The sequence below is a fragment of the Rhinopithecus roxellana genome, chromosome 21 (genome assembly GCF_007565055.1).
Source record: "Rhinopithecus roxellana isolate Shanxi Qingling chromosome 21, ASM756505v1, whole genome shotgun sequence".
NCBI lineage: Eukaryota > Metazoa > Chordata > Mammalia > Primates > Cercopithecidae > Rhinopithecus > Rhinopithecus roxellana.
In genome coordinates, this window is record NC_044569.1 from 6,059,181 (window position 1) to 6,082,836 (window position 23,656).

At 51.7% G+C, this 23,656-nt stretch overlaps 1 protein-coding gene across 5 annotated transcripts in view; it reads left to right on the forward strand.

The window, feature by feature from the left end:
• The first annotated feature begins 1,221 nt into the window (after nt 1-1,221).
• Nucleotides 1,222-23,656, forward strand: part of LDLRAD4 (low density lipoprotein receptor class A domain containing 4) — a 432,818-nt gene continuing 410,383 nt past the window's right edge. For 2 of the 5 annotated variants that reach the window (XM_030925764.1, XM_030925770.1), the window contains exon 1: nt 2,212-2,451. The gene's annotated coding sequence lies outside the window, so the exon portion shown is untranslated. Of the gene's footprint in view, nt 1,241-1,410; nt 1,566-1,720; nt 1,753-2,211; nt 2,452-23,656 lie in introns of those variants that run through there. The other 3 variants (XM_030925766.1, XM_030925765.1, XM_030925767.1) reach the window with 3 other exon arrangements.

Sequence of the window (23,656 nt, forward strand, 5' to 3'; positions counted from 1 at the left end):
GAGCTCTCCATGAATGGTAGTTGTTATTACATCACCTGTGAGCACTGATCAAAGGCTAGCGGCAATTACCACCACAGCTGAGAGCTGAGGGCTTAAGGGAAGCTGAATTCCGCCAACATTTCACTAAGTAAAAAGTCACTGACAAATTAGACAAAACGTAGGTTTCAAAAGTTAATTTCTCTGATATTATGGAAATATGAGCTGGACAACCTTTTTGGGGGCGTGGGGACAGTTGAAAACGTTCACTCCTTTAATCAGCTGCATCTGTCTTCAACCCAGCCTGAAACCCCTGCTTAGTGGAGTGTTTTGCTATGTCTGCAGGGGGTTAATTTTGGTGACTATAATAAAATTGGGTTAAAATGCCCATATGCTCTGGCTGTAACCAATCCCCCATCAAACATGGTAGGGTTGGCTGGGGGCAATCCGTGTACTTCTGAACAAAATGGCATATTGTCTGCACTCAGGTGGAGGAGGTCAAGTCTCAAATGGTCTTCACAGATGTAGGTCCTTCAAGGAGAAAGGGTCACAGCGCGAAGATTCCATCTGACCTTCTGGGTAGGAGCCATTTCCTTTAAAGAGGACGAGATACTAAGAGGGCGACCAGGTGGGGTCCGGAGGCGCCTCAAGCTCCGCAAGACTCCCGCAGCACTGGCCCGTCCTACTAAGTGTCCTGCAGCCCGACTACGCATCTCAAGGCGGCTGGCTGCCCGAGGTCCCGAGGCCCGTGGTGCACACGCAGTCCGCGAGGTAGTCTGTGCTCGAACGCGCCCTCAGCCTCCCGAGACAGCCCCGGCCTGCGGGCGGCAAGCCGGCTCCTCCGGGCACCCCTGCCGCGGACTCCGCGCTCGACTTGGAGTTCCCCGTGCGGCCGGCGGTGGGCGCGCGCCACGCGGGCCCGAGCCCTGGGCGGGAGTGCAGCCCGGGGTCCCGCGGCCTCCGCGCCCGCGCACCTCCCCCACTGCCCACCCCCGGCCTCCGGGCCCGCCCCCAGCAGGGGTCAGCGTGGCTTGTGCGCCGGGCACCCCCGAGCCTCAGCCCGGCGGCCCGGGTCCCCGCCGCGGAGTGGGAAGGAGGAGGAGAGACTGGAGGAGTTGGAGACAGACACAGCCGCGGCGCGCAGTCACGGCTGGAGACAGACGGCGGCGACTGGAGGCGGGACACTCCCCGGCGGCCGCGGCGCCGCGTCCCCTGTCTCCCCGCGCTGAGGCTGCGGACCGGGCCCGGCGGGACTAGCAGGCGAGTGCGTTGGCCCTGCCCGCCCCTCGCGCCGCCGCGGCCGGCCGGGGATCCCCTGCAAGCCGCGGAGGAGCCGCCGCCTCTGCCGCCGCCGCCGCCAGACAGGCTGCGGGTGCCTGGGAAAGTGGCAGCTGGGCGGGGAGCGCGGGGGAGGCCCGGGGGTGAGGTCCTCAGCTCTTAAAGAACCCCGGCGCGCCGCGCTCCCCGCCGGCCCGCCGCGCGCCCCCTGCCGCGCCCCGCACCGCGCCCCTCCCCCTGGCCGACAGGGCCGGGGGCCGCGGAGCCGCACTGCGGGCAGTCCCCGCCTCCGCTCCCGGGGGGCGGCCCAGGTGAGTGCGGACCCGAGGTGGCCGCCGTGGTCGCGGTTTCTGGCCCAAGTTCACCGCTGCGCTCCGGAGGGAGGGGTGGCCGAGGGGGGCGGGAGACTCGGGGACCGGACGCTTTGGGAACTGGACGTCCGCGAGCCTGCGCCGTCGGCGGGGGCCGGAGGGAGCAGCCGGGCGCCGAGCGCGCGAGGTCTGTGAGGCTGCGTCCGGGTGGGCTCGTCCGTGGGCACGGCGGGGGTCCGGCGCTGGCCCGCGGGGGTTGCGCCGGTGGAGGGACCTCGCCGACCCCCACCCAGTTTTCTGATTCCCGGTGCCCTGGGGCGCGGGTGACCCGCGGTTGCAAGCGTGAATTCTGCACCGCCTGGAGCCCAGGATGGGCGCGCGGGTGGCAGCCCCAAGTGTCTCGGAGCCCCTAGGCCTCGGCGAGCCGCGGCGGGCGGGGACTGGAGGTCAGCGGGAAGCGGGAAGATCCTGCAGGACCTGGCCGGGGAGTTTGCGGGAAGGAGGGGCGGGCCAAGCCCCGCAGCCCCTCAGTCCCGCATCCTGCACCGCGCGCTCCCCGCCCCCCGACCCCTCGGGCCCGCTTCACCCGGCGTCCCCCCGGGTCCCCCCGCGCGCGTTGACGTCGGTCGCGGGACCGCCCGGAGCTCCCGGCATTGGCTGGGAAGTCGATTGTCTCGGGCGGCTGCTGTTGCACTTAGGCTGGGTCTCAGAGCCCCGGAGGAAGCAGGCGTGTGTTGAATTTCTTTCTGCCCCTCACCGTGGAATAAACAGGAAGCGACGAGCACCCAGCCCGGCCCGGCACTTGTCTTTGTGAAGGGGTCTGCCCTGCGCAGCCTTTAGGAGGCTTCCTCGGGACCCCTGCCCGGTGGGCCTGGGGGCGCGCCCTGTGAGTACACCGGTGGAAGACAGTGGGCTCGGCTTAGGTTAAATCGCTGTCGTGGCGGAGAGGGCATTTGCTTGTTTTTAAACTTTTTTTTTTTTTTAAATTGGAAAAGGAGGGGGTTTCCCGATGAGGCAGAGGTTTTCAGGACGACAGGGACGCGTGGTGGGTGGGCGGCACCGGGAGAAGGCGCATCCGAGGGCACCGTGTTCTTGGGTCACCTACCTGGAGGGACACCTCGTCGCCAGTCAGGGCAGCTAGAAGCTCTTTAAAGCAAGCAGGGCTCCTTAGCTCTGCCCGGCACAGGAATGATTGCTGTGTGCCCTTAGCCACATGAACTAGCGTAATTTTTATTTCCCCCCCGAAATTTTTTAATTAGCTAGAATTGGATAATTTTGATTTACTTCTTTTCTTTTTCTCTGTGTCCTGGTCTGTTCCCTTCTCTTTTTCTCTTTTCTAATTATTTTGGCATCTTCTCATCCCTGGACCAGCGCTGCTTTCTAGATGTTAATTATCCTTGCAATACGTATTTATTGAGGGCCTACTATGTGTCAGGCATTGTGGGATGTGAGGTAAGAGTAGCCGTACAGAATGTGGGTTCTGAGCGCTTGTATTAGGAAGTTATTTGCAGTAGAGGTGGATAGAGATGGTGAGCAGCATTGACTCTCAAAAAGAGGGTCCTGTGGCTGGTATAGGGGTTGGTGCCTTCTCAAAGGGCTAGTGCTGGGAAGCTTCCCTTTAAAAACGGCCCTTTCTGCCGGTTTGGCTAGCCAAGAATGGCATCCTCCTCTCTGTATCTGCCCTAGAGCTTCAGGACTGAGTATTGAATGACAGAGAAGGTTCTGCAAAGTCTGCACAGGGAGACTGCCATTGCATCAAGTCATGTCTGAATTCTGTGTATGAGCATTGTCTTTCTAATCTTTAACTCGAGTGTATTGTCAGCTGTAACTCTGCCTTTGTACTCTGCACAGTTCTGGAATACAGTCTTTGTGTTCAGTTAAGGATCGTAGTGTCAAATCTGAGTCATTACATAGACAAATGAGGACATCTGAGTATTACCCATGTATATTTATTGAATTATACTTGGTTTCCCATCAACCCTTGAAATGTTATTTGATGGACCTTTCTAAGCAGTGCTTTTTAAAACAGGGGGCTAACTTCCTTATGATCTTTGAAAGCTTAATTCTTTTTAAGAGCTTCATTTTGCTATTGACATTGAACACACTGTTAGGAATTAGGGCTGGGAATGTAAATGCCAGTAAGGGATTTGCTGTAATGGAATTGCAGCTACCTTCCTCCCTTGTTTTAAAAGACCTCTCTAATTTCTTAACGTTCTGCTGTTACCCTTGGAAGGGCTTGCCATTGTTGGCCGTGGTCCTGGTTCGTGTAGGTTTGTATTTACATTGGAGAAGACTCTTCCCGGCAGGTTTTCAGGGCTGCCTCTTGAATCCTCTCGTGGGCTTGGATTGCAAGACCACAGCCCTGCAGTGGAACACAGCCAGTGCCAGCTGCTTATTAAGGGATTTTGTGCCCATTTGTTGGGACATTATTTGAGACTCCTCCACCCCACCCCACTCCCACTGGAATATATACATACATAGACAAATATTTATTTTCCCCCAACTGCTGACAGTGTTCTAAGAATAGTTTTCTTGCCTGGCACGCGGAGAGCAAGGGCCCGTCTGCAGAGGTGTTTACAGTTTGGGACTGTGCTGTAGTCTTGGTTGACTTAGCAGCCTGGCAGATCAGCCTCACAGCTCCTGGGACGCTCTGTTTTTCCTCTGGGCTGCCGCAGGGGTAACCTCCCTGTCTGATAGGGAAACACCGTCAGAGGAGAGTCACTTTTGCTCCTTGTGGGTAGTTTCTGGCAGGCAGTCCAGCGGAGACCCCTGAGCTCCTGACCTCTTTGCATGTAGCCAGCATAAAGTCTCCTTGTGCTGGTGTGTGGGAGGTGACTGCTCTACGTCATCACGTAAAACCAAAGCCACCTCAGGGCTCCGGGCAGGATTCTTGCAATTGTGGACTGCTCTGATCTTTCTGGTAGTCCTTGCCATGTTTCTTCTCATCTTTCTTTGGAATCTGGGCTTATCCAGTCTCTATGATGTGTCCTTTCTGTGTAAGAGTTAATAGAGAAGGAAAAATAAGTTATCACTCAAGAAGTGATAAAACAGTGTAAAAGAAGAGCATACTATTTTAACCTGGAAAAATTTTTGGAAATATTTAACGGAATGCCTAGGGGCACATGGATAGCGGCAAAATCGCTATGTAGTCCAAAATTATTCTTTCCTTCCTTCCTTCCTCTGTGTCTCCTTCCGTATCTCCCTCTGTGTCTTCCTTTTTTTAGGTCTCAGAAAAAAAATCTCCTGGAAGCCATTATTTTCTGATGTCAAAGAGACGTTCTGCCTACATGAACTGTGTTAGTCTAGAATTACATCTTGACCTATATTATGGGTGTGCATGGGAGGTGAATCTTAAGTTTCAAAATAGACATGCAAAGGTTCTGCCTATTTGAAAATTTAGGCCACAAGACCTGCCACTTTTTAGGGAGATTTTTTTTGGGGGCATTGTTTGCTTCGTTGTTAGGCAAGGAAAGGACTGAAGCTAGTACCTGTACTATCAATCACTCTGAAAATATTGGGTTTGAATTTCCAGTTAATGTCTTTTTTTTTTCCATCACAGGAGGAATTGAAAATGATGTCTGTGTTGTCACATATCCGTGTGATTTAAGAATGGGTTGCTTTTCTTTGAGTTCCCACTAAAAATGGTACTTTGGCCTTTTAAGCTGTTTTTGTGAAGACTTTTCTTTCCACCAAGCTTGTTTTCCAGATAGGTCTTGGAGATTACAAAGAACATAGATATAATTTCTCCCTTGATTGGCAGCTGCGAGCTTTCCCGGACAAAAATAATGCTGCACTGTGCCAAATGGTTGACTTTTCTAGAATAAAAACTCTAAAGGGTATGCAAAAAGTCCTCTGGTTAATATATTGGCATTCCCAGAACCCACTAACACTCCGGCAGCCTGCCAGACTCCACTTAACGAGGACACAGAACGCCTGGCTCAATCCCCATGAGCAGACGGGGGTGGGGTCTGGATGTCCACACCCTTTATTAATTTTTAATGACTGTACTTTTGTTTTGCAGATTTTCCTCTGCACCCCCTTCTCAACCGTCTCCTACAACGTCACTCCCCCCATCCATTTATTTACTCATTTACTTGGCATCGGAAAAATGTCGAGCGGTTCAGGGTTAAGAGTCCTGCTGAGGGATCATTTCTGTTTGCATGGGTTCTTTTGTTGTTGGCTTTTTTCTTTTTCTTCCTTTTTTTTTTTTTTGGAAGAGGAAGAGAGAAAAGGAACAGAAAAGATGACAACTTTTTTTTTTTTTTTTTAAAGGATGCTTTATTGTCTGCTGGAAACAGAGAAGCATTTACGAAACTTTAAGTTTGTCAGACAGTTTATGTGACAGTGCAAGTTGGTGCTTGCCAAGCTCCAGACAGATTGTTAATGTTACATGACAGGGATAAATAAATTACCGCTGTCTGCAACACACTTGCACTGCAAACGCACTCTGCAGCCGGCGGCCGGCCGGCTGGGCGCCGCTCATGGGCCTGGTGTGCAGGCAGCTGCGCAGAGGGCCTCTGCCTGCCGCCTAGAATGCTCGGTTCGGAAATGAAAAGGATGTGCCTTGCTTTTATTTTTGGCTCTACTGCAGGGCAGTGGAATCCAAGGAGCAACTCTGTGTCCTTTATTTTGCTAGGCTGCTCCGCCTTCTCCCCTGTGCTGGCCCCACCTCTGGTCCACACTCCCGTTCTTCCTCTGAGCGGGGAAAGCAGGCACCTAGCTTCTTCCCAGGAGACCTCAACTTTGTTCTTAGCTGCCCAGGGCCTAAAGTATCTCAAAGCCAAGTTTCAGGCTGTTTACAGTTGTGTTATTTCTGCAGGTGCAGACACTGAGAACAAATTGTCTGCGATAGATAAGCCTTACTGGCCTGGGAGGGCCTGGGTGGCACTCCTTGGGCATAATGTACTTTCATCTGGGCAATTTGGAAGCTCAGCTGGCAGAGTGACAGGTGTAATGAACTTAATGATCTTGCCCTAGTTGTTTGCGGACACACGGCTCGTGTTACAAAGCCGCCTCATACCAGGGTCCCCTGCCAAATGATTTGCTCTTCTCTTTGTGGATGGGACTTGGGGACTGGACGACTGAGTGGCGTTAAGGTAGGGAAGGGGGTGGGTGTGAGTGACGTGTGTGTGCCCTCATCTGCTCTGTTCCTAAGAGGACCTAGAGAATCTCCCAAAGGTAGGCCTTGAGAGAAAGAGATCCTTCCTACTCACCCTGGCTAGCCGTCCTCCACACCAGGTGCCAGGAGGACACTTTGTGCAGATGTGCTTCGACTTCCTGCCTCTGGGGTTTGTAGAAGGGCGGGCTTTCTGCCACATTGTGTGGCTTCCTGTGTGCTGCCGCCTGGCTGCTGGGATTCTCCAGAAGAGGGCTGGGCTGCCAATGCACAGCCAGGCATTGTTCTGAGTCTGTGGCCCGCGGGACCAGCAACCTGTGCACAGAGCTGCAAGGGAACTTCCGTTGGAAAGTCTCTGCTTCCGAAGGCAGACGCTGGAGAGGCTGTAGGAGGCCAGGCTGCTTTCCGAAGGGCTTCCTGACCTGTAACCAGGGCACGTGGGCAGATAATAATAACAGCAGCTCCAAGTGCTCCTGTAGCCTCTCCTGTGTGCCAGGCTCTGTTCTGAGGGCTGCCATGTACTGATTCACTAATCTAATCCTCACAGCGGCCCTGTGACGTGGGTCCTCCTGCCATCCCCATGTTACAGAGACATCAAGACATTGCCCAGAGTCAGCCACCGTGTGAGTAAAGGGTGGGTCAGCTTAGGCAGTATGGCTCCAGGTTCTGGGATCTGCCTCTGGACCTAAATGAGGTGGGGCCTGGGTCAGGAATTCTTCATCTGGGACCACTTGCTGGCAGGGTACCATTCTCCTCTTCTTCCCATACAGGTCCCACTGGGACTCTATCCAGCTGGCAAGTTCAGGGTTTCGTCCTTCTTGCCTCTCCGCTGTGGACCTCCCTCTCCAACTCCCTCCCCTGTTTTTAACCCGAATCTCTGCTCTCTGCCCGTCTTGCCTGTGGCAAGAGCCTCGGTTTTGAGGACTGGACCATGGCAACTTTGTCTCTACCCACCTTATCCCTTGAGTTCCTTGAGAGAAAGACAAAGCAACAATCAGTAGGAGTGTTGGTATTGCCAGATATTTCTTCTGCACTGGTCCTTAAAACCACTTCCCTCAGCCTCCCCGTGGCATCTCGGGATGTAGCCTGGTGGAGTGTGACTGCCCGGTTCCTGGGAGCAGCTAACCGCCTGGGTCTGGGGGTGTGTGCTGGTAATGCCCTGCCAGCTGTCTCTTCACTGGGGAGGATCCAGTTCATCCCAGGACAAAGAGCGCTATAGTTTCTTTCTTTATGGTTTTTTTTTTTTGAGACGGAGTCTCACTCTCTTGCCCAGGCTAGAGTTCTGTGGCACAATCTCAGCTCACTGCAAGCTCTGCCTCCCGGGTTCATGCCATTCTCCTGCCTCAGCCTCCCGAGTAGCTGGGATTACATGCGTGTGACACCACTCTTGCCTAATTTTTTTGTATTTTTAGTAGAGACAGGGTTTGACCCTATTAGCCAGGATGGTGTCGATCTCCTGACCTCATGTTCTGCCCCCCTCGGCCTCCCAAAGTGCTGGGATTACAAACGTGAGCCACCGCACGTGGCCTACAGTTTCTTTAAAAATGAAAAAAAGTTATCCCATCTTTAAGAGTCTCCTTTTTTTTTTTCTTAGATAGAGTCTCCCTTTATTACCCAGGCTGGAGTACAGTGGTGCAATCCATCTCAGCTCATTGCAACCTCTGCCTCCCACGTTCAAGCGATTCTTGTGCCTCCTAAATCGAGTAGCTGGGATTACAGGCATGCACCCCTACACCTAGCTATTTTTTGTATTTTAGTAGAGATGGGGTTTCGTCATGGTGGCCAAGCTGGTTTCACACTCATTACCTCAAGTGATCTGCTGGCCTCAGCCTCCCGAAGTGCTGGGATTATAGGTGTGAGCCACTGCGCCCGGCCGAGTCTCTGTTTTGCTCCATGGGGTATAGGTAAATGAATCATGCGTATTGACTTGTACATCCTATGAAATGTTGTCTACCTTGGACAAGCTAAATCTTCGAGATTGTGGGACCTAAAGGGAGTACCCAAGAGATGCACGTATCATGAGTCTAGCAGGACAGTCAGCTCTTTGCAGACTGGTCCACAGTAACAGGCAGGAAAGCGTGTCCCTCACAGCTCTGGAGCCACCCCCAGCCGCTGGGATGGATGCTGACCCCTGTGCAGATACTACTGAGCGTCCCACATGTTGCAGGGCATTTCTAAGCCTTTGTGACATTTGATCTGCAGGCTAGCCTGGCATGGGGCTGGTCAAGTTATGTTTGAGGAGGTGAAGACCTCTAGAGAGACTGTCCTGGTCCGGGCCCTGTCTGCTCTGTCCACAGCTCTCAGCAGCAGCACATTGTCAGGACCCAAGCTGCGAGGCCTGTCTTGGGGTAGCTGCTCCTGGCGGTATCTGTGGAACAAATAACGTCGTCTTTTGCTGATTACATGTGTACTGAAGAGAATTAGGAAATAGGGAAAAAAGGAAGAAAATAAAAATCCCTGAAATTATCTATGATCTCACTGCTAGAGATGATTAGTAGGTTAGTAGATTCCAGGTTTATTGATTAATTAGAAAGTAATTTATGTACTTTTTAAGAAGCTTAGCATTCTTTCATGAACATTTTTCATGTGATTTAAATATTCTCCAAAATCCCACTTCTGGACTGTAGAACATTCTATTCTATGGTTATATTGTTATTTTTTTAAAACCAGTTTTAGGACATCGAGGCTGTTACCAGTTTTCTCTGTTATAAATATGATTGCATTGAACATCTTTAAACATTTTTTTAAAAAAATTTATTACATAACTTTATAATTTAAAAAAAATGGAGATGGAGTCTTGCTCTGTTGTCCAGGCTGGAGAGTGGTGTGATCTCGGCTCATTGCAACTGATGTTTCCCAGGCTCGTGGCATCCTCTTCCCTCAGCCTCCCAAGTAGCTGGGACTACAGATGCTGCCACACTTGCTTTTTTATTTTGGTAGAGACTGGGTTTCACCATGTTGCCCAGGCTGGTCTCAAACTCCTGGGCTGAAGCAATCTTCCTGCCTTGGCCTCCCAGGGTGCTAGGATTATAGGCGTGAGCCACTGTGCTTGGCCTGAACTTTTTTTTTTTTTTTTTGGGTAGATTTTTTTTTTTTTTTTTTTTTTTGAGACGGAGTCTCGCTCTGTCGCCCAGGCTGGAGTGCAGTGGCCGGATCTCATCTCACTGCAAGCTCCGCCTCCTGGGTTTACGCCATTCTCCTGCCTCAGCCTCCCGAGTAGCTGGGACTACAGGCGCCCGCCACCTCGCCCGGCTAGTTTTTTTGTATTTTTTAGTAGAGACGGGGTTTCACCGTGTTAGCCAGGATGGTCTCGATCTCCTGACCTCATGATCCGCCCGTCTTGGCCTCCCAAAGTGCTGGGATTACAGGCTTGAGCCACCGCGCCTGGCCTATTTGGGTAGATTCTTAAAAGGGAAATTAGGGGGTATAAGACTCTTAAGGGTCCTCCAAAAATATTGCCAAATGGGGCTTTCAGAATGGGAGAGGCAACTTACATTCCTGCAGACAAGAGGGTGACTGAACCCTTGTCAATGCCGAATATTATTTAAAAAACCTTTGCAAATTTGGCAGTAAACGATACGATGTTTAAATTTTCTTTCCTATCTTTTTATTTTGAAAATCTGACTTTGTATCATCTGGGTCATCGATGAAAAGAGTTTGCTGTTTGCTAGAATTTTGTGAAGGCCAGACATCATACTGTCAGTGGATGATCTCAGTAGGTGGGGTAAGACCTTTGTGCTTTTTAAAATTCGAGTTAAGTAAAATAAAGTAGAAGCAAATTCTACTGAGGTAGGTTCAGGGCAATAAACATTCTAATAACATGTCTTTTAAGCAAATTACAGGATATGATGGGCATAGACTGTTCTTGGTCTTCCCCCAGCCTCCTTATCCTTCCTCTTTAGCGGTAGCCTTGAACTCGGAATGGAGAATGAGGGCCAGGAGAGGGTGGAGTCAGCACCTGGCTGTTTGGATAGCCCCACCATACCTTGTTCAGTCGCTTTTCTTCATTTCAAATGACTCCTGTTGGACCTCACGCTCTTTGCTAGTCTTGCCCCTAAGGACGCAGACAGAAAATTCATCATGGGCAGACAGAAAATTCATGATCCTCCATACTCCGTGCTTGTGTCGACTGTGGAGGACCTCCACTTCCTCTGCAAATGTGCTGAAGTTTTCTGCTTTCCTCCGAGGCATCAGCCCTTCTAGAGCTGCAACAACTGGGCACAGTGCCTGACCTCTTAGGCTGCTGCTCCTAAAGCTTGAGAGAGATGAAAAATCACTTCACTAGGTGGTGATGAACTAAATAAAGACAGTCTTTCATTGAGGGGTTGGAAACGGCTGGAATGGAGTGTGCTTACCGTGCTGGAGGGAGCAGCATGGCACCACTTTTTCTAGGCCTGGTCATGATCAGTGTGGTTTTGTTCACAGGCACCTGAGTGTATCAGGTGGGGAGACCCCCATGTATTATACAAGGCACTCACCTGCTCTTGTGTGTGCTGGGGATGCACCTCCCCCGGCGTTGCCTGGTGGACAGTGAGTGGGCACCACAGGACCTGGTGGGCACATGTATTAGTCCATTCTCATGCTGCTATGAAGAAATACCCGAGACTGGGTAATTTGTAAAGAAAAGAGGTTTAATTGACTCACAGTTCCACATGGCTGGGGAGCCCTTGGGAAACTTACAGTCATGGCGGAAGCGGAAGCAAACATGTCCTGCTTCACTTGGCAGCAGGAGAGAGAAGTGCAGAGCGAAGGAAGGAAAAGCCCCTTATAAAACCGTCAGATCTCGCAGGAACTCACTATCCTGAGAACGGCACGGGGGAGCCGCTCTCATGATCTGTTCCCTTCCCATGAGGTCCCTCCCCCAGCACATGGGGATTACAATTTGGATTACAATTCAAGGTGAGATTTGGGTGGGGACACAGAGCCCGAACATAGCACAGTTTTGTGTTCTGTGCCGAAGCTTTCAAGAAGGTGCCTAGGTGTGTGAGCCTGGGCTCTGCAGGTGCAGGTGGCGGAAGCTCAGTTGGCAATGCCGTGCCCCATCTCCCTGGGCTGAGACTGTAGACGGGGTCCTTCTCAGCTCCGCCTGGCCTGTCATCAGCACCACACTCTGTCCCAGGTGCACACCTGCCCTCACCTGTGGCAGTGCCAAGACCTTGGAGATGGATTCCGAAAGGCTGGAGATGGAATGAGGCCTGCAGAGTGGAGATGGAGTGTGCTGAGGGCTGCTAATGGGGTGGCAGTCCTCCAGTGGTCTGGCCAGTGGGGTCCCTCAGTGTCTTTGGGGGAGCACACCACACGCCTCTGCTATAGTTCTTGGCGGTTCTCCATTTTCCCCAGCGAGGTGGTGACTCTGATGTCACTGGGAGGGTGCTTGCCATTGACCCAGGGGGCTTTGGGTGCCTGACAGGTCCACCTTGTGTTCTTGTGTTTGTTACTGGCTGAGGCGTGCAGAGCTGACTGATTTCTGTCTGATTTGACCTTGCTGTCTGGCTTGCTCCTGCAGCACAGTCCCTGCTTTCCTAGTGGGGACAGGGGCCTTCTGGACACGATGTGTGCAGGACTCGAGGAAATGTCGGCAGTTGTTTGGCTTGGTTGAACATTTGTTTTTCTGCTACTTTGGCTATTAAGATAAATCTTGAACCCTAGGCCAGGCACAAGGCTGGAGTTTGAGACCAGCCTGGGTAGCATAGTAAGACCCTATCTCTACAAAAAAAATTTAATAAAATTATGCCCCTAAAACACTTAGCTTTCCTCCTATTGGTGTTTGACTATGACATTCAAGATTGTTTACTTCTAAACGAGAGGTCCTGGGATTTTGCATTTTTTCATCTGAAGAGTAATGTAAAAATAATAAATGTTGTCTATGTACAGTTACAACTAGCTATATGTAGTAAGTTTAGTCCAGAAAAATCTTGACATTTGTTTTCTGATAAAGTTGAACTTTAAATGAAGCCGAGCAGTTGTTATCTGATGGGGCTCTTGGGGCATTACCCTCTCGTGTGAATCCTCGTCCTTTGGTTGCTGTAACCTTGTTTGTCTGTTGGAGTTTTGTAGCCGGGGCGCATTTATGTGTCTGAGGGAATGGCTTCTGTTCTGCCATCTGCGTGGAGGGAGCTGCTCCCATTAGACCCCCCGAGGAGGCAGCGTCCAGGCTGAAGCGCTGGCCTGTGTGTCAGCCGCCACGCGGTGACTCATCGCTTGCAGTGTGCTTGGGAGAATTCGGGTAAACGTGCTGCCTCCCAGCTTCCTGAGGGCTTGCCACGGGCAGTTGCCCAGTCATCCTTCTAGCCGTCCCTCCTGGGCCCCTGTGCTGTCAGGCTCCTTGGAGGCCGTGCAACCTGGGGAAGGTCACTGACTCTAGGTCTCAGTTCACCCTTCTCTGAAATAGCTGTTTGCCCACCTCGTAGGTTTTTGAGAGGATTAGATAAGATCATATGTATGCAGATGAGGTGGGACAGGGCAGCTACCACAGTGAGTCTCAGTAAAAGGCATCTCATGAGCCACGTGTGTACTCGTGAGACACTGTGCCCTGCGCTGGCACAGTCAGAGACCCAGTTCCCACCTTTTGGGGACGTAGAGACCAAGGAGAAGATAGAATATGTGTGGTGGAAGCAATTAGCAAGTAAGAGTGGTTTTACAATCACGTCTTGAACTAAGCAGTTTTTCAAGAAAGGCTTTAGATGGGGAGGAGAGTGAGGCCCCCAGGCCCAGAGGTGGTGGCTCTGACGCCTCCTTCGCTCCCTCCTTTCCCTCTCCTACTCTTTCCTCTTCTGTGCATTTTTATGGAGCACTCAGGATGTCCACGCACTAGGCACTAGATAAAGACATGGCTCTGTCCCCAAACCGGTGGAAGACAGGTGTGCCCATGGTTGCCACACAGGGCTAACGATCGCACCAGGGAGACAGAGGAAGATGTGAGTAGACCTGCTGTCTCCTGACTTCCTGAGGACTCAGTGTCCTTTGGTCAATCAATGGAGACTTCATGGAGGAGGCCAAATGCTGTTGTCTGAATGTCTGTGTGTCCCCGAAACTCCTCAGTTGAAACATAACTCCACTGTGGTAGTATTGAGCGGTGGGGCCTCTAGGAGGGGACTAGGTCACGAGGCTCCTCCCTCGTGTGTGGGATTGGTGCCTTTATAACAGAGGCTGGAGGAGCTTCTTCACCCCTGCCACCACTCGAGGACTCACCGAAGGCGCCATCTATGAAGAATGGGCCCTCACCACACACCAGATCTGCCGGCACCTTGATCTTGGACGTCCCAGCCACCAGAATGGGGAGCAACACAGTTTTGCTGTTTCTAAATGACGCCATTGAAGGTATTTCGTTATAGCAGCACGGCTGGACTGAGACATAGACCTTAGGCTGAGACTTAGTGTAAGGACAGTTTTTTTTTTAGGTGGACCAACAGGGAAAGAGTGTTCTAGGTCAGTGGGTTGCAGCGAGAAAATACTAGAGCACATATACTTATTTTTACTTTATTATTTCAAACTTTGTATATTATGTGTACAATGTACTATTACCATAGATATGTATATAATTTATAATTAATAAATGTACATGACCCGTGTGCTTAGACATTTTTGCTTGTAGGAGTATATGCTTCAGAAAATTGGGGGCCCACAGGTGGCAGTGGGAATATGTGTTAAGACAGCGGAAGGCAGGGCAGGCTATGCATGGCCGCAGGTGGGGGAAGAGGTGGGAGGGTGTCTGCGGGTGTCATGGGTAGATGCTACTGCTTACAATGCCTGAAATTTCAAACTCAGACTCTAAATTACTTTTGTAGCTTTTAGTTGTCGTTAACCCAAAATCCGTGGACCATATGTTGCTCCTTTGCAGCCCTTACTCTCCTAGGCTCCTCTTTCTGGTCCGTCCCATCTGAACCCTCGAGGGCGAATCCTGACACAGGTCAGGGAGGGATTGGATACACCAGTTTAGTGATCAGAAATGTTGATAGGGCTGCTTTATTTGTGTGGAGAAATCTTCCTTAGGAGGGTGAGATTATTGATCCATGCTCGGAGCAGGGGCACCCTTTTAGGGCCCACATGCATTTATAAGAATGGAGACTTGTCGTTTGGTGAAGCTCCTTCAGGACGTCCAGGGTGCTGCGGGGCTGCAGGGGTGAGTAAAGGTTCTTTCCCTGCCTGCGTGGAATGCACGCCACGGGCAGCATCGTCTTCAAGTTCAGAGGCATGTAGATGTTTGTGGGTGAGGCAAAAGGCAGGTGGTGTGGGAGGAAGTGGGAGGGAGAAGGGCAAGAGGGGTCTGGACAGGTTTTGCTTGAGAAGAAATGGCAGTGGACACATGGCTTGTGCGAAAGGTGGGCATACACAGAAAGGCCAGAGGCTTGTGGGAGCTCGAGTGAGCCAGGCGCAGGGCACTGCACTTGGTGAGCATGTCAGGTGGCTTTTGCCTTTTGGGTCACCGTCCCCCGACTGCAGCCCTGCCCGAGGGAGTGGGAGTCTGGTTCTGGTGTGGAGTGTTTCTTCCCATCTTTGTCGAAAATCAAATCAACCAGCCACGCATGGTAAAGAAAAACAAGCCCGTTAGAACAGCTACCTGGATTTCATATCGGATTGTTTGCAGTGGGGAGCTCTGTCTCGACCACAGTGCTTTCATAGTTGATATTTGTTTACATTTCACAAAATGCTTAAATTTCATACTCCATGCAGTTCACGCCAGGAAGCCAGGTTTATCACTTTCACATGGGAATAATAATGCCTTCTTATTTGCAAAACATGTAACTATTTAAAGCTTTCACAGACAACATCTAATTTCATGTTCCTTGGCTTTAAGGAACAAATAATTAATGAAAGGTACATGGAAGTACAATTAATGGATTTGTTTCTTCTTCTCTAACGTGGCTATTAGCTGAATGGGGAATTCAGGTCAGAGTTTATGTTATTTTAATGTGTGAAACCTAATTGGAAAGTGATGCCCAGTGGTTCTCCAAGCCACGTAGCGGGCTGTTTTCTGAAGGCCACTGGTCCCAGGGATGGCAGCTTGGTGGCTGGGCAGGCACCCACCCAGTCGATGTCATTTTGGGAGGAAGGGTGTAGCACTAGAAACGGAATTCAAGGATACACATAGTTACATCAAGGGGGCTGAAGGGGCAACCCGGGTGGGCCATGCAGGATGGAGTGTGGCTTGAGTACGGTGCAGGCTGGGGCCACCGCAGGGGCCTGCTCTCATCTCCTCCCTGTTAGAGGAGCATCTTCTGGGCACTCTTATGGGACTTAGGAGTATGTCCTAGGTCCTGAGCAGTGCAGAGACTCGGCCTGGTGCCAGCGGTGGGGTGGGTCCTCCAGTGTGGCCCCTCTCCTGTCTGTCCCATTCACCTTCTGCCTCTGTCTGCGGCCTGTGCCCCTTTTTGCCTGGCATGGTTTGCGCTTCTGTCCTAGTACAATTTGTTCGGCTGTGGATGCAAGGTGACTTCAGTTCCGTTTCTCCCCTTTCAACAAAATCGCCTTCCTTCCCCGCCTGGCCTTGTCGGGTGGGTGGCTCCTGCTGCCCCGTGCTGTGGCCTTTGCTCCAGGCCGCCGCTGGGCTCCACAAGCCTCTGTGTCACCTCTTGCTGTTGCATCTTTCCCCAGCTCAGCTATTCACTGTTGTCTGCGGCTCTGACTCTTCCGCTCTGGCTGCCAAGTCCTCTGATCCCCTGCTTGGTTCCAAGTGGAAGCTGTGTGTGCCGTTCACACTGGCTTCACAGCTTCCTGCTCTCTCCTCCACAGCCGGGGAGGCGCAGCCTCCAGCCATGCTCCCTGGAAGCTGCGTGTGGGAGAGGCGCGTGCCGGCTGGGACGCCTGTCGGAACTCAGCTCTGGACCCGAAGCTGACAGTGGACACAGAAGGCTGCCATGTCTGCTGGCTCTCCCTGGGGTGGTCCTCCTGGTTCCCTGAAGGGAACAGGAGCCAGCGTCCTCATGACCAAGGCTCCAGCTCGTTGTTCCAATGATGAGGTGGCAGGTGAAGCGTTTTCTCATCTCCGCTGGTAATTAGTTGTGGGATCAACGAGGACTCCAGACGATGGCAGAGGGTCCGCTTGTTGCCACACACAGTGTGTTAGGGGCAGAGCTTGCCACCAGTGGCTCCACCTCTGTTGCAGGCGCCTGCCCTGAAGGACATGAGCGAGTGGGGTGCTCTTGCGTCTGCTTAGACACGGGTCACTGGCTGCTAAGAAGGCAAATGCCATGCCATTCGGATATTTTCTCTGCTGCTGGATGAGGTAGTGCTGCTGCGATGTAGCAAATGCTTTGGCTTGCTGACTGTTAAGAGGTGGCATCAGGAGACCCTCTGGCTTGCTTTCGGGTTGGCAGAGGGGCCCACTGCTCACAGCCCAGTGAGGGGCGGGAGAGTTGTGTTTGGAAGGGGGCCAAGGAAGCCGGCACCCTCTTACTGGAAATATTCTCCATCCTGTGACCAGTTTGTCACTGTCTCTGGTGCTGTTTTATGGAAGCCTTCTCTAAGCAAAGATGTCTTTGAGTATTTTTTTCCCCCTCCCTCCCGGGGTGATGCAGGGAGAGCAGAACCTGCTGGTAAAAGGTGTGGCCAGCTTCAGAGGCCAGAGAACAGGGTCTCTCCCTTAGCTGTCAGTGGAGAGAGGTTTCTGAGCCTAGAACCTTATACTCACAGCTGGAGAGCTTAGAGGCAGAGTTGTGTTGCAACTATTGAGACTGATTGTGTATTTCCGTTGAGGATCTCGGCCCGGAACTCCAGACCCCAGGCTTCTACACCTACCTGCCTACGAGGCATCTCTACTCATAGGCACCTCCAAGCCAGCATGTCTGAGACTGAACGCTTAACCCCCGACCTGCTCCTCCCTGCCCCTCAGCTCCCGAGCCCTGTCACTCCCTCACTATCCCATTCCAGTCACCAGCATCCTTGTGTGCCCGGAAATTCAGGCAACACATCTCAGTCCCGTTCCGGTCACCAGCATCCTTGTGTGCCCGGAAATTCAGGCAACACATCTCAGTCCCGTTCCGCTCACCAGCATCCTTGTGTACCCGGGGATTCAGGCCACACATCTCAGTCCCGTTCCGCTCACCAGCATCCTTGTGTGCCCGGAAATTCAGGCAACACATCTCAGTCCCGTTCCGCTCACCAGCATCCTTGTGTGCCCGGGGATTCAGGCCACACATCTCAGTCCCGTTCCGCTCACCAGCATCCTTGTGTGCCCGGAAATTCAGGCAACACATCTCAGTCCCGTTCCGGTCACCAGCATCCTTGTGTGCCCGGGGATTCAGGCCACACATCTCAGTCCCGTTCCGGTCACCAGCATCCTTGTGTGCCCGGGGATTCAGGCAACACATCTCAGTCCCGTTCCGGTCACCAGCATCCTTGTGTGCCCGGGGTTCAGGCAACACATCTCAGTCCCGTTCCGGTCACCAGCATCCTTGTGTGCCCGGAAATTCAGGCAACACATCTCAGTCCCGTTCCGGTCACCAGCATCCTTGTGTGCCCGGGGATTCAGGCCACACATCTCAGTCCCGTTCTGGTCACCAGCATCCTTGTGTGCCTGGAAATTCAGGCAACACATCTCAGTCCCGTTCCGGTCACCAGCATCCTTGTGTGCCTGGGGATTCAGGCCACACATCTCAGTCCCGTTCCGGTCACCAGCATCCTTGTCTGCCCGATGATTCACATCTCAGACGATTCTTTCATTACCTTTTCCCATAGCCAAGTCCATGTTTGAAACCTGTTTTTTCTGCCTCCGGTGTTCATCCCAATCTGATCGCTTTTCACTGTCGCCACCATCGGTGCTCGTGTGTCCTCTGTCCCTGGGTTTTGCAGGGCCTCTGACCGGGTGCCGTCCTCCCCACCCGTGGTAATCTGGTCTGGATGCAGCAGCAAGTGACCTTTGTGATCCTCAATCCCTGATGGCGTGCCCCATGCCCCTCGGGCCTCCCTCCTGCTGAGGCTCCTCACCCACGCACCTCCTTGCCCCACAGGCCTCTGTGGTTGCCCTACGCAAAACTCTCCCTGGCTTTGCCCTCGGAGGCCTTCCCTGGCCCGTATGTCTCCTGCACAGGGGCCTGCTCATTGTGAGCTCCAGGAGGGCAGACAGTCGTCTTCTTGTCCCTGTCCTGGCCCAGCATCGGGCTGCCGGGACTGTTTGTTGAATAAACAGATGGACTTGTGAGCAGGCACCCTGGCCAGGGGAGGACAGTGGGCAGGTCCACAGACTCACAGGCCTGGATGGGGCTCTGGACTCCTCCCTTCTGTCAGCTCCTGGGTGGGTGCCAGGTGTGGGTACAAGGCCGTCTCGTCTGAGCCTCCATGGGTCAGGACAGGCCTCAGTGCAAACAGAGGGTCCTGCAGAAAGGCTGAATTATGAGCAGCAGTGAGAGGGATGCTCCCTTCCTTCCGTGAGCCCTGCCCCGCCCCGTGGACTGCTGCTCACCTACATTACCTTCTTATTTACTGTTTTCCCCTAAGTAAACTTCCTACCAGAAACCAGGAGAAGCGATTGTTTTTCAGACCAACTTTTGCCCTTCCCTTCTCTCCTCCCAAACTTAACTTGCTGGCTACATACATTTTGGATAAATTGCTTATTTATTTGCTTAGAAACCAATTTATCAAGCTGTAAAAAAATCATCAGATTAGGCCGGGCACGGTGGCTTATGCCTGTAATCCCAGCACTTTGGGAGGCCAAGGCAAGTGGATCACTTGAGGTTGGGAGTTTGAGACCAGCCTGACCAACATGGAGAAACCCTGTCGCTACTAAAAATACAAAACATTAGCTGGGCGTGGTGGCACATGCCTGTAATCCCAGCTGCTTGGGAGGCTGAGGCAGGAGAATTGCTTAAACCCAGGAGGCAGAGGTTGCAGTGAGCCGAGGTTGTGCCACTGCACTCCAGCCTGGGCAACAAGAGCGAAACTCCATCTCAAAAAAAAAAAAAAAAAAAAATCAGATTAATTATTAAAGTTTATTAAATTCCTCATATGTAGATGCTTTCTCTTTAGACAAGATGTCTCTATCATAACTTTGATTCTCCTAAGCAGTTTTCCTCTGTTCTTGGGATCAGGAAAAGTTCAAAGTGGAGAAAATGATGGTCTGTAAATCTCTTTTCCATCTTTTCAAAGAAGACTAAATGTTCGACAGCTACCTGGAAGTCTGACTCACCCTCCAGGCATCTGACTGTGCTTTTATTCTGGTATTAGTTCTGTTGCCTTGGATTTAAAATCCACAAGGATTGTGAAAACCAAGTGTGGAAGAAGGAGAAAAACCTGAAGAAACCCCACATTCTAAGTAGTGGTGAGGACTATTGCAATTCATTCCCACTGACGGCCTTTAGCCTGCGTGATAGACCAGTAGCCACGTTGCGGATGCGATCAGCCTTGGTCGGACGAGTTGATTTTGTTTCCTTCCCAGTCTGAGGACACGTCTGCAGTCCGGCCCGGGGGAAGTGTCCGTCCAGCCCTGGTTGGGTTGCTTTTCTTGCAGGCTGGGCTCTGATCCTTGCCTCCGTTAGGAATCTGTTTGAACCTCCACCCGGAGCACAGACTGGAAGGAAGTACACCAGGACATTAAAAATAGAGGTCTTGGCATATAGTGTTAAGGGTGGTTTAAAAAATTCTGTTTTTTCATCTTTTCCATATTTTCTACAATGATCATGTGTTCCTGTTTTTATAATGAGAAAATTCCCAGTTAACTAGATTTGCTAAGGGTGTGGAATAAAAAGTCACTTTCTGAAAAATTGTGGAAAACAATTTGATGTGTGTCTTTTTAAGCATGTTGGAAGCGCGGTGGAGTTGCTATGGGGATAGCAAGGTTTACTCTCTGCAGAGAGTGGTTCCATCTGGCACCCATCGCTCCCGAGCTGGGCTGGGCAGTTCTGTGCAGAGCAGAGTTTCTCGTTAGATGTGGAAACGGTGACACAGAGAAGCGCTGTTCCATCTTCTCCCCCCTGGAACCATCATTTGGCTTTGATCTAACAATAGAAAAACCTTTTTTTTGAGTCAGAGTTTTGCTCTTGTTGCCCAGGCTGGAGTGCAATGGTGCGATCTCGGCTCACTGCAACCTCTGCCTCCCGGGTTCAAGCGATTCTCCTGCCACAGCCTCCTGAGTAGCTGGGATTACAGGTGCCCACCACCACGCCAGGCTAATTTTCTATTTTTAGTAGAGATGGGGTTTTTCCATGTTGGTCAGGCTGGTCTCAAACTCCCAACCTCAGGTGATCTACCCTCCTTCGTCTCCCAAAGTGCTAGGATTACAGGCGTGAGCCACCACATCTGGCCTAGAAAAACATTTTAAACTCCTTTCTGTACCCTCTGCTTCCTCTGGGTGCTGGCGTTGCCTGTGTGGGGCCCGGCCCGTGTTTCTCAGTCTGGAGGGTTTCTGACCTGCTGTTGGAGTGGGCTGTCTCCTGCACATCATATTCCATGTTGAACTTTAGATCACATTGGAATTAATTTTCTTTTGCAGACGTGTTGACGTCTTCCTCTGAGGTTACGTTTTAATTCCCCTTTGCTTTGTCCTTGGAACTGTGGGCTCTCTCCCTCCATAGGCTTGCTTAGAACCAGCGTGGTTCCATCTCAGTTTAGAGATGAGGATTGTAACATTCCATAAGGGACTGTGCTTGGGGGCACAATATGTGCAGGTAAAGTTCTGTTTTATATTTAATGGAGAATGGAACACGGTGAACTAAGAAGCAACAGGCGTCTCTGTCTTTGTGGTCTAGGGTTACCCCTGGAGGCCCCACTCTTAGGACGCATGCTGGGCGTGCTGGCTTGGGCTCTGGAGGCCAGCTTGCTTTTGTTCTGGGCTGTGGCCTTTTCCAGTCTGAGTCCTGCTCCCTCATCTTGAAAATGGGATCATGACATCTGCCTGCTTGCAGGGTTACTCTGGCTGTCAGATAAGATGGTGCAGGTTCCCGCTGTGAAATGCAGGGGACTAAGTGCATCACCCCACGTCCTGGGCACTGGCAGGGTCACTGGTGTCCTGCCTGCTTCCTCCTGTGATCTGATAGGATGTGGCTCTCTGAGGCCACCATAGATGGTCTCTTCATCCCCAGAGCTTCTGGTTCACATGCTTAGTACTAAGAAAGGTACCGTGGTTCATGGTCTTGTGGGCAGTGACCGCCAACTGGCTGATTTGTTCTTGCGTTGGAGACAGAGGTGATAATTTCACTCCTGGTCCCAGGGCCAAGTGGAACTGGGGTGATCTGTTCGATGGAAAAAGCAGTTAGTTGGAAGACATTCAGGGAACGTGGATTCTTGTTCCTAGCTCTGTCTCCAAGTAGCATTGACCCCCGAGCAACCAAATTCCCTCAGTGGATACGATTGTGGGACAGCCCTGCACCAGTCACTGTGACCACTCAAGATCTCTGGCCTCAGTTTCCCCGTGGAGACCCCCTTCATGGAGGCATTGCAGTCCAGCACTTTGCATGTGTTCCTTCGTTTGACCCATGTAATTCATTTATGAGGCTGGGAGGTGTAGTGATCAGTCCCATTTTACAGATGAGGAAACTGAGGTCTAGAGAATTTAGCACCTTGTCTGAGGTCACATGCTGTTAAGAGGTCGTCTCTAAAATGGGAGCTGGGGTAGAGTCTGGTGGCCTCCTGGATGCCCACCCTTGGTGTATCTGCCTCCTTGCAAAGTGACGGCGCTTGGGCTGATTGTGAAGGAAATGGACAGTGGAGTGAGGCTGTTCCCAGCCATCCTTATGTACAAGCTTGCTCTGAAAATCCACCTAAGACCCCAGGAACTATTGGGAGCTGTAAACTAACAGCAGTTGCCAGAATATCTGCCTTTCCCAAGTCTAGAGGGCATGAAATCACAGAGCCACCTAAGCATGAACCCAGGATTTCGCTTCCTTATTTTCCAGTATTGGAACTGGAGACAGATTGCTGGATGAATGGATGAGGTTTATTGTGAAACGAGAAGGAGCGCCCTCTTAAAAGCATCCCGAGCTGGTCCCCTTTGTGCATTGCCTCTTGTTGATGATTTTTTGCTCAACTGGAAGGATATTAGAGGTGCCTGTGCTGTGCAATCTTTTACGATTTATAAGCATCTTGAAGCACTGTCGGATGGACCTGATGCCTTCTTTATTTGGGCTGTCAGTGTTCACACAAAAGGAAGACTTTCTACATCTACTCTGTGCTCTTTCTGTGATAAGCTGGGTTATTTTGGAGAGCAGGTAGGAGAATATGCACATGTGGGACTCAGCACCCACAGAACTGAGGGACGGCATGGTGCAGGCCAGAGGGTGTGGGCTGCAGAGTCCTGCCACCCTGGGTTCACATCTCTGTGAGGTTTGCACCAAATCTGGGTTACTTTCAGGATCCTGGAGACACTCAATGCCTGGGGAGGGGCCTACACATAGGCAGCCTCTCCTGGGTGGTGACCACACCTGTGTTTCTGTGTGGAAATGTGTATTTATCACGTCACATTCCCGGGGGGCTCACTGAGATGCTTCCTGCTCCTATTCAACAGCCCCAGCCCCTGCTCCTGCAGGTTCTGGTGGGAGCGGGGACATTGAGATTATAGCTTGTAAGGCCAGGCGGGTGGCTCATGTCTGTAATCCCAGCACTTGGGAGGCCAAGGTGGGCGGATCACCTGAGGTCAGGAGTTTGAGACCAGCCTGGCCAATATGGTGAAACCCTGTCTCTACTAAAAATAACAAAAATTAGCTGGGCTTGGTGGTGCACACCTGTAATCCCAGCTACTCAGGAGGCTGAGGCAGGATAATTGCTTTAATCTGGGAGGCAGAGGTTGTGGTGAGCTGAGATCGCACCACTGCAGTCCAGCTTGGGCCACAGAGCAAGACTCTGTCTCAAAAAAAAATAAAAAAAAAAGATTACTGCTTGTAACTGCGGGCTTGAGAAAACATGTGTGACCCGCGAGGCCTGCAGTTGGAGGGGCCTGGTGTTAGGGAGAGGATACTGGAAATGTTAATGCAGCTAATCCAATGAGATTAGCCTGCTGAGCTCAGGGATTTGAGGAAACAAAGGGGAGTGCAGGGGCCACTTAGAA